At 42.8% G+C, this 10,291-nt stretch overlaps 2 non-coding genes across 2 annotated transcripts; both read left to right on the top strand.

Moving 5' to 3' along the window:
* The first annotated feature begins 2,955 nt into the window (after nt 1–2,955).
* On the top strand, nt 2,956–3,045 carry LOC136407368 (small nucleolar RNA SNORA24). The gene has a single exon (XR_010751911.1). It is a non-coding gene; the product is annotated as a small nucleolar RNA SNORA24 (small nucleolar RNA).
* Nucleotides 3,046–8,663: 5,618 nt separating this feature from the next.
* LOC136407310 (U6 spliceosomal RNA) lies at nt 8,664–8,769 on the top strand. Its single transcript, XR_010751862.1, has one exon. It is a non-coding gene; the product is annotated as a U6 spliceosomal RNA (small nuclear RNA).
* Nucleotides 8,770–10,291: the final 1,522 nt, after the last annotated feature.

The following is a 10,291-nucleotide window of genomic DNA, read 5'->3' as shown; positions in this document are numbered from 1 at the left end:
CCGCATGGATGAGAGGCACACTGCACACCAGGAGGATGAGGCCACATGTAGAGCCCGCTGGCCTCGGGAGAGGACAGGATAAGAGACCTGGCAGCACAGATCTCGCTCTCTCCAAAGTGCAGCTCATCCTAGGAGCCCCTGAGGGATACGCACTGCGCTGGGTGGACACTGCCCAGCAATTTCGCACTCTCTGTGGTCTACAGTGAACAGGCTCTTCTTGGTAACTTCCCTCATCACCCAGGTCTGCTCACTTCTTAATCTTGCTTCCCCTTCTGTCTTCACTATCCTGGGCTTATGCTCCCGCGTCCCCTTCACCTCTGCCTCAGGCCCCGTCTTCCAGGCAGCTGGGGCTCCACGTCCCTGCAGAGTCTTTGCTCCAGGATCTCAAAGAGGCCATTCTGAGCTCCTTGTTTAATAGTGTGAGAAGCCCACGGCTCTCCTGTCCCCTTCCCCTGCTGCAGGCTTTCTTTTTTCCACTTAGAACCTTCACACCTGCTCTCCATTGACTCATTTACGGTATTTATTGTTTGTGTCTGTCTTCTGCTGAAATGGAAGCCAGATGTGAGTGGAGGTCTTTATGTTTCTCTTTGATTTGTCTTGAGCAGCTACAGCAGAGCAGTGCAGGCACTAAGTAGACATTCATTCCTAAGTGAGTATGTTTGCTTACAACAAATAATAATAAAACAAGAAAAGTAACAGGCATATGGCAAGTGACTGATGCCAGCACCCAGCTGCTCCTGGAAGATAGCTCCCACCCCCACCTGCCACCCTCTCCCATTTTCATATGGCATTCAGGATTTTTAAAAATTTTTTTGGTGTGTGTTTTTCTGAAGTGAGAAGTGAGGAGGCAGAGAGACAGACTCTCATATGCGCCTGACTGGGATCCACCCGGCATGCTCACCCGGGGGTGATGCTCTGCCCATCTGGGGCATTGCTCCATTACAACTGGAGCCATCCTCAGGGCCAGGCCAATTTTTGCACTCATGGAACCCTGACTGCAGAAGGGGAAGAGAGAGATAGAGAGAAAGGAGAGGGGGAAGGGTGGAGAAGTAGATGGGCGCTTTTCCTGTGTGCCCTGGCTGGGAATCGAACCTGGGACTTCCACAAGCCGGGCCAATGCTCTACCGCTAAGTCAACCAGCCAGGGCTGGCATTCAGGATTTTTAATAATTATACAATAAAACTCCAACGGTTCCAGTTACTATGGCTATGTAATAACAACTTGTATAATAAACAACTACTATATTGTTTCCCTGGATTCTGCAGGTTAAGGGTCAAACAGTCACACTGGTGTGGGCTTGTCCCTACTCTATCACATCTGCAGCCTCAGGAAGACCTGAGGCCTGGAGTCACTCAATGGTTGGAGGATAAAATTACCTGGAGGCATCTGTAGTCCATCTTTTTTCTTTTTCTTTTTTTAATCAAGTGAGAGGCAGGGAGGCAGAGAGACAGATTCCCGCATGTGCCCTGACCAGGATCCACCTGGCAACCCTCGTCTGGGGCTGATGCTCCTTTGCTCAACAACTGAGCTATTTTATCACCTAAGATGAGGCCATGGAGCCATCCTCAGTGCCTGGAGCCAACCTGTTCATTCAAGCCACGGCTGCAGGAGAGGAAGAGAGACAAAGAGGGATAAAAGGGAGGAGTAGAGAAGTAGATGGTCGCTTCTCCTGTGTGCCCTGACTGGAAATCAAACCCGGGACATCCATGCAACCGGCAAGGGCACCTGTAGTCCATCTGATGGGTGATGCTTGATGTTGATGGGAACACAGCCGAGTTAAAAGCAGAAATATCTAAATTGGGCCTCTCCACATGGGCCACTTTGGGCTTTCTTGCAGCACAACAGGATTCCAAGAGCAATAGGTGGAATGTATGACTTATTCCGGCTACTCTCAGAAGCCACGCAGCATCCTTTGTGCTGAGTGTGCCGTCAACTTGAGCAGGCATGAAGATTCCTGGGCTTCTCCTGGAAGATGAGTAGCTCTAGAGAGAATAATGAGGCAGGTAAACAAGGTGGGGAAGGGCAGTTCTTGTCCAGGACACAAATGATTATTTGTGTGTGTGACAGAGACAGAGAGAAATAGAGAGAGGAACACATAGAGACAGACAGAAAGGGAGAGAGATGAGAAGCATCAACTCATAGTTTTGGCACCTTATTTGTTCATTGATTGTTTTCTCATATGTGCCTTGACTGGGAGGCTACAGCAGACCAAGTGACCCCTTGCTCAAACCAGCGACCTTGGGCTGGTGAGCTTTGCTCAAACCAGATGAGCCCATGCTCAAGCTGGCAACATCAGGGTTTCAAACCTGAGTCCTCCGCATCCCAGTCTGATGCTTTATCCACTGCGCCACTGCCTGGTCAGGCAGGACATAAATGATTTGATGTAATTGAACTGCAAAATGAAACCATAAATCTTTGTCCAAGGCCAAATATGAGAAGCCTTCTCTACCATGTAATAATTATTAATTATATAGTAAATTCAAAAATTTAGATAAAATAGAAAAATTCTTTGAGAAATACAAACTACCAAAGCTCACTCAAAAAGAAATATATCTGCCCTGGCCAGTTGGCTCAGTGGTAGAGCATTGGCCTGGCATGCAGGAGTCCCGGGTTTGATTCCTGGCCAGGGCACACAGGAGAAGCACCCATCTGCTTCTCCACCCTTCCCCCTCTCCTTCCTCTCTGTCTCTCTCTTCCTCTCCTGAAGCCGAGGCTCCATTGGAGCAAAGTTGGCCCGGATGCTGAGGATGGCTCTGTGGCCTCTGCCCCAGGTGCTAGAATGGCTCTGGTTGCAACAGAGCGATACCCCAGATGGGCAGAGCATCACCCCCTGGTGGACGTGCCGGGTGGATCCCAGTCGGGCGCATGCGGGAGTCTATCTGACTGCTTCCCCATTTCCAACTTCAGAAAAATACAAAACCAAAACAAACAAAAAAAAAACCCAACAAATACATCTTCCTAATCATGGAAGAGCATATTCTTGTTTATTGGCAAAGCTGTCACCATTTAATTGGTACCAAATTCTGACTTGCACAAGTAACATTCTCCTGACAACCTGGAAGGGGCCAGGTTATTGCGTCTGTTTTTTTGCAATGTTTCCACAAAGTTGAACTTTCAACTTCCGGTGGGTGATGGAAAACAGAAGGGACCAAGAAGTCCGGTGACCTGGTGAAGTCTCATGTAGCCTCCAGCAGGGCACAGCACAGATGGGATTTCAAATCTCAGCAGCTCCGGGATTGAGTGGCGAATAATGTGATAGAAACAAAAGAATGTTCTGGGGAAAAAATCAGTATTTTCAATATAGGACTGAATGTTATTTATTTTTTTAAGTAGATAATAAATTACTTCCTTGTTGTGAAAAAAAAATAAATGACTTGAATAATCTTGTCTCTAAGAAATAAGTTGAATTTGTTATTAAAACCCTTATAACAAATAAATCTGCTGGCCTAGCATCACTTTCCTAGCAAATTCTATCAAGAAAAGAAGAAATAATACTAATTTAGCACAAAATTTCTAGAAAATAAGGAAATACTTCCCTAATAATTCTATAAGGCCAGCATGATCCTAAAACCAAAACCAGATAAGACACTATAATACCTGTCATTAAAAGAGACATAAGAATCCTCAAAATTTAATAATAGCAAATTAAAATCAATAATATAGAAAAGGGACATTAAAGCATAACGAAATGGAGTTTGTCCTCAAAATGTAAAGTTAAATTATCATTTGGAAATCTGTCTATACATATTGTTATGTCAAGAGTCTGAAGAAGACTGTAGATAGAGGAAAAGTAATGTTTGACAGTCATTCATGACTAAAAACTGTCAGTGAAGTAAAAATAGAAGGAACGTTACCCTATAAAGTGTATCTTAAAAAAATACAAGAAACACATAATTAATGATAAAACAAGGTATGATTTTTTTCCTTAAGATGATTCTTTCATTATCCTTAGTCAACATCATATTAGGTATCTTAGTACAATAAAGTGAAACAAAAAATAAGAATAAAAGAGTTATAGCCCTGGCTGGTTGGCTCAGCGGTAGAGTGTCGGCCTGGCGTGCGGGGGACCCGGGTTTGATTCCCGGCCAGGGCACATAGGAGAAGCGCCCATTTGCTTCTCCACTCCCCCCTCCTTCCTCTCTGTCTCTCTCTTCCCCTCCTGCAGCCAAGGCTCCATTGGAGCAAAGATGGCCCGGGCGCTGGGGATGGCTCCTTGGCCTCTGCCCCGGGTGCTAGAGTGGCTCTGGTCGCAGCAGAGCAACGCCCGGAGGGGCAGAGCATCGCCCCCTGGTGGGCAGAGGAGCATCGCCCCTGGTGGGCGTGCCGGGTGGATCCCGGTCGGGCGCATGTGGGAGTCTGTCTGTCTCTCCCCATTTCCAGCTTCAGAAAAATACAAAAAAAAATAAAATAAAATAAATAAATAAATAAATAAATAAATAAATAAATAAAAGAGTTATAGATTGACACTGAAGAAATAAAAACTCCTTTATATTCAGATTATCTGTTAGAATCCCAATAATCTACAAATAAGCTATTGCAATTAATGAGTGATTTAACAAAGAGGAAGGATACAAGATAAATTATCAAGAGTAAATTATATTTCTTTGTATTGCAAATAAACAATTGGCAATTTATATTTTAAAAGACAATGCTATTTATAATAGTATTAATAAATATGAAATACTGTACTCAAGTATAAATAAAAAAATATGTACAGTACCTAGGTACTGAAGACTACAAATCACTTCATGAGTTGGAAGTTTCAGTGTTAAGTGGTTAAATTCTCTTCAAGCTGATCTGTAATCCATTGCAATCCCAAAGAAAAATCACTGCAGGATATTTTTAGATATTGAACACTGATCCTAAAACTTACAGTGAAAGTCACAGAAACTTGAATAACCCAAAAAATTTTGGAAAACAAGAACAAAGTAGAGGATTTATACTATGATTTCAAGACTTACTGTAAAAGGTACACTGAGTGTTGATGAAGGAACAGATACAAATGTCAAGTAAACAGAATAGAGAGTCCAGAAACTGATTCACATGTCTATATCTTTGACAAAGCTACTAAGAGGATTCAAGGGAGAGAGTCTTCTATAAAAGTAGTTGTAAAATTAAAAATTCAAATGCAAAATAAATAAACTTTAACTGATATTTTGCACTTGCGAACAAAGAGGGAAAAACAGACCAGGGTGTGGGGAGACACCTATCAAAAAACATTCCTGGTGGCTAATCGGGCCTAAAAATTAAAACAGAGCCTAGAAGCCATTTCTACACAGAGGTTTCTCATTCAAACTGTACTTCACTGAGAAGTCTCTGCCCTAAACTGCCTCCCTACACTATGTCCTTGCCATCGGAGCCAGACTTTATAGAGGAGTTCCTGGAGTCCTATTTCAACCAATAGGACTAAGACTTTCCCCATCCAATTGGAGTTGCTCCACTCTGCTCAATCAGAGCCTGAGGTGGATTTAATGGTGAGCACACCAGGTAGATGACCTGGGCCCTGACTTCTAAAGGATCCCTCATGAGGAATAAAGGGCAGGCTCCTTCTTCCCTGAGAAGGAAGAAATGAAAAGAATACAAGGGAAAAGAGCCAGCAGGGGTAACCAAGTCAGCCAGTGATAAATTCATTACATCCCATAGTTCTCTAAATGGGTGCTTAGAGTCACTTACAATACAAAGCAAGAATAGCAGGATCTGTATGTAACTATGACCAGTGATCTGGAAACCCCTTCCTCTCTGCTGACCCCATGAAACTCCCCCTCTCCTCTTCTGGAGTCCTAGGAAACCTTAAACAAAGAAATTACGCCCTCATTGCTTAGATACTGTAAAGGTATATAACCTGTGAGAAAATATAATTCAAGGAGTCCGTGATTTGGAGCTATAAGCCCACATGCTCCGCCAGCTTTAATAAATTCTCCTTCCTTCATTAATAAAGTTATCTGAGTGTTTATCCTCCATCAGGTTGCTTCTTGCAATACTCAAAACCCCAACTTTACACTTTTTTCTAATGACACCAAGTTTGGTTTCATATGTGCAATTTTAACATTAATAGTACATAATATTATTTTTAATTTAAAAATATGGTTAACATGTATTTTTATTTTCCCTATCTTTTTCTTTTTTTTTTTTAATGACTCAATATTTTCTTCTGCGCCCGGGCCTCAACCGACCTTAATCTACCTCTGCTCACAGCAGCTCTATTTTGACCAAATAAGACAGTGCATTTGGATCAACAAAACTGTGAAGATTTGGAGTCCTCATTTGTATAAAGGCGGATCAATCAGGGACCAGAGACTGTAACTCCTGCCCATATATACCAGCTCCCGTCTTGCTCAGAGAGCACACTTTCCCACAGAGGACTGAGGACGGCTCTCCCTGGCTGAGCTGAAACACTGAATCTGTCTCACCAGAGCAGAGCAGAACAGAACAGCGCAGAGCAGAGCTGTCTATTTTGAAAGGGGCCTGGCTCTGGGCTGTTCCACAGCCAGGCTCTTCCCACAACTGTGCCAATCCCAACCAAGCTGCTTTGCACTGAAAAACGTTTCCCTTTTCACCACAACCCAAGCTGGGGAGTCTTGTTGGTGCTAAATTGGCAATAAGGACTGTCAGTTAAAACACTGTATATAAAAATCCACTCAAAGAGATTATAGAGCTAAATATAAAACCTAGAAAAAGAAAAATGTAGTAAAATACATACAAAAATCTCTGTGACTGCAAGTTTGGTAAAATTTCTGAGATATGATCCCAGATGTACAGCACATAAAAAGAAAAAGAAATTGAAAATTAAACATTATCAGTTTAAAACCTTCTGCTGGCCCTGGCCTGTGGCTCCGTGAGTAAAGTGTCCACCCGGCACATATATGACTCAGGTTCAATTCCCAGTCATGGCACACAGGAAAAGTGACCATCTGCTTTGAGCCCTCTTCTCTCCCTTCTCTCCCTCTACTCCTACTGCAGCCAGTGGCTGATTAGTTTGAGCATGCCCCCCAGACACTGAGGATAGCTCGGTTGGTCCCAGTGTGTCATCCTCAGGTGCTAAAAATAGCTCCCTACTTGAGCATTGGCCCTGGGTGGATCCCAGTGGGGGCACATGCTTTATAAGTACATTGTTAAGAAAATAAAAGATAAGCCATGGCTGAGAGAAAATATTTGCATAACACAAATTTAAGAAAGTTATGCAGTTAGTAAGTGAGGAAGTAAGAAACTAGGAAAATTCCCTGGAAAGCAGAATGAGGAAACTGAGACAAGTGGTTGAACAAAAGACCTGATTGGCAGAGCAATTAACAGCCAGCTGCTAAGTCACAAGACCCCACCCTCCCTATCAGAAGATAGGGCAGGTGGTTTAAATCACCATACCCAGGATGGTAGGAAACAAAAACCAGTTAGATCCAGATTCATACAAGATAGAAGTAAAACTGACCAGAAAAGTGCCCCAAATGCTCATTTTGATACATCAACTTACTGAATGACACACCCCAGTCTCCCGGATAGGAAGCAGCGGAAAGTCCATAGAAGGTCACAAGATGGCTGCCAGAGCTCTTCCAAGAAGTCTCCAGTTCTTTCTCAAAACCTAATAAATATTCTGTTTAGCTCCTCCCCTGGGACCTCTGCTAAAATTCCCACTGATAGAAAATAGATTAAATCCTTCAAGACAAAGAACACCAGGGCACACTCTTCTGAGCATGCCTGTGTCCCCCCGTCCTCTAGCTGTACTTTGCTCGCTTTATCCGAACTTCTGAGAATTCTGACGAGACTGCATCCAGGGGAGTGGTGGGCGGCAGCAACTTGTGTGGGCTTACCCCAATCCAGTCTCCAAGGGCCTGCCTCTTTTTTTTTTTAAAGGAAGTTTCTAAACATTTTTTAAATTTTTATTTATTTTTTACAGAGACAGAGAGTGAGTCAGAGAGAGGGATAGACAGGAAAGGAGAGAGATGAGAAGCATCAATCATTAGTTTTTCTTTGCGTATTGCAACACCTTAGTTGTTCATTGATTGTTTTCTCATATGTGCCTTGACCACGGGCCTTCAGCAGACCAAGTAACCCCTTGCTGGAGCCAGCGACCTTGGGTTCAAGCTGGTGGGCTTTTCCTCAAACCAGATGAGCCCGCATTCAAGCTGATGACCTCAGGGTCTCGAACCCGGGTCCTCTGCATCCCAGTCCGACGCTCTATCCACTGCGCCACCGCCTGGTCAGGCCAAGGGCCTGCCTTTTGCCTCACTGTCCAAAGCCATTGATTTTTAGCTGGTGTGCCACAAGAATTTTTAAAATAAGCAATACTTGACTATTTAGTCAGGGGCACTGACCTCTTTTCCCTTAAATTTCCAAATTAAAAAATGACAACAGCCAACACCACAATAGCAATCTGCTGTGAGTGTATCAAAATTACACTTAATTTTTGGTCAGACTGGCAGAAAATATATTCTTTTGTATGTGGCAGAATTTTAATAGTTCATGTGTGCCGTGACATGAAAATGTTTAAAAATTACTGTCCTAAGCTTTAATAAACTCACTTTTTTACTTTTACCTGGACTTATGTCTTGAGTTTCTTCCGGGACAGCACCAGGGCAGGACTCACCTTGGCTCAGACCCAGTCCGGTGACAAAAGGATTGATTGTTATTCCAAGATATTTAAAGAATTCTCAAACTTGAAACAGAAAAGAGTACTTGCCTCAGCAGCACATATACTAAAAATTGGAGCAGTACAGAGAAGATTAGCATGCCTTTTGCATGGATGATATATAAATTTGTGAAACATTCCATACATTTTATTGAATTTTTTTAGGATGACATGGGTTAATAAAAATTATACAGGTTTCAGGTATTGTGGGGAAAATGGCTTTGTTAGGCTTACTCATAGGTTTACTGGCTGCAAGCCCTTTGTACAAATAGTGCAGCACTACTGTAAAGATGTAAATACTTATCCCCTCGGGGGGATAAGGGAGAAGTCTGCCCAGCCACTGAGAGGTGCAGTCCAGTTTCTTTTTTCTCTCTGCTGTGAAAAGTAGGTTGTTGCTTTTCCCTGGGTTTCTTTTTTGACTTGCCTGTCTTGCTGAGACACCAATAAATTGGAATGGCCCACCATCCTTTGGCTCTGGCTCCACTGCTTCTATACTGTCTGCCTGAATTCAGTGAGAACCTGCATGGCCACTGCGGCAGCCACTGGCCTTACAGTGTAGTAAGGCAGTGGTCCCCAACCCCCGGGCCGCAGACTGGTACCGGTCCATGGGCCATTTGGTACCGGTCCGCAGAGAAAGAATAAATAACTTACATTATTTCTGTTTTATTTATATTTAAGTCTGAATGATGTTTTATTTTTAAAAAATGACCAGATTCCCTCTGTTACATCCGTCTAAGACTCACTCTTGACGCTTGTCTCGGTCACGTAATACATTTATCCATCCCACCCTAAAGGCTGGTCCGTGAAAATATTTTCTGACATTAAACTGGTCTGTGGCCCAAAAAAGGTTGGGGACCACTGTTGTAAGGTATCAAAAGTTACAGAATTAATAGTAATATTTTAGGAAGCTTAAAGAACATTTTATTGATTTGGGTTAGGCTCAGAGAGATTTTGTAGATGGGATTTCTATGCTTGTGTGATTAGCATAAACCAGTAAGCAGAGGGGAAGAAGATTTGGATTCTCTGACCTTCCCCGCCCCCACGTACATACCTATAAGGAAGCGAGTGAATAGCTAGCCAGGTGCAGGGAGAGAAAGAGTAAATTAAACTTTTTCTTATATTAACGGGCCATTTACAGGCATTTGTCCCCATGGAAACTACCCCTCCCCTCCTGAAAGCATGTGGTTAATGTATATATCTCAAAACAAAGGAATAGCAACTGAACACTAAAAAATATAGGAATGTCTTTTAATATGTAAAGTGACATTTTTACCATTGTGTTGCCTTGTAAGTTTTAATGTGTAGAAGCGTCTTTTATGAATCCTATAGACAGATGTTATAAACTTGCTAATGAATTGTGTCCCATCCTCCCTTCATTCTTTTCCCAAACCTGCGTAGGTGAAAACAAAGGCTATAAGCTTATGCCATGATGTCAGGTTTTTTCCCCATCCATGTATAATTAAGGGTATATAACCAGCCCCTAGAATATTATAGAGGCACACAGTTTGGGACTGTTGCCCCATGTAAACTATATGCGGCCAGCATATTTAATAAATTTCCTCCTTTAATAAAACTCTTCAAAACTTACCCAGACTGGGTGTCTCTATGTGAACTCGATGAAATGAGGTACAGTGCCTTTCAGAATCTGGGGTGCAGTACTTTATAACAACA

Source organism: Saccopteryx leptura, chromosome 5, assembly GCF_036850995.1.
Source record: "Saccopteryx leptura isolate mSacLep1 chromosome 5, mSacLep1_pri_phased_curated, whole genome shotgun sequence".
In the NCBI taxonomy this organism is placed as follows: Eukaryota; Metazoa; Chordata; class Mammalia; order Chiroptera; family Emballonuridae; genus Saccopteryx; species Saccopteryx leptura.
The sequence above is the reverse complement of the archived record's forward strand: the minus strand, read 5'-3'. Positions and strand labels throughout refer to the sequence as shown.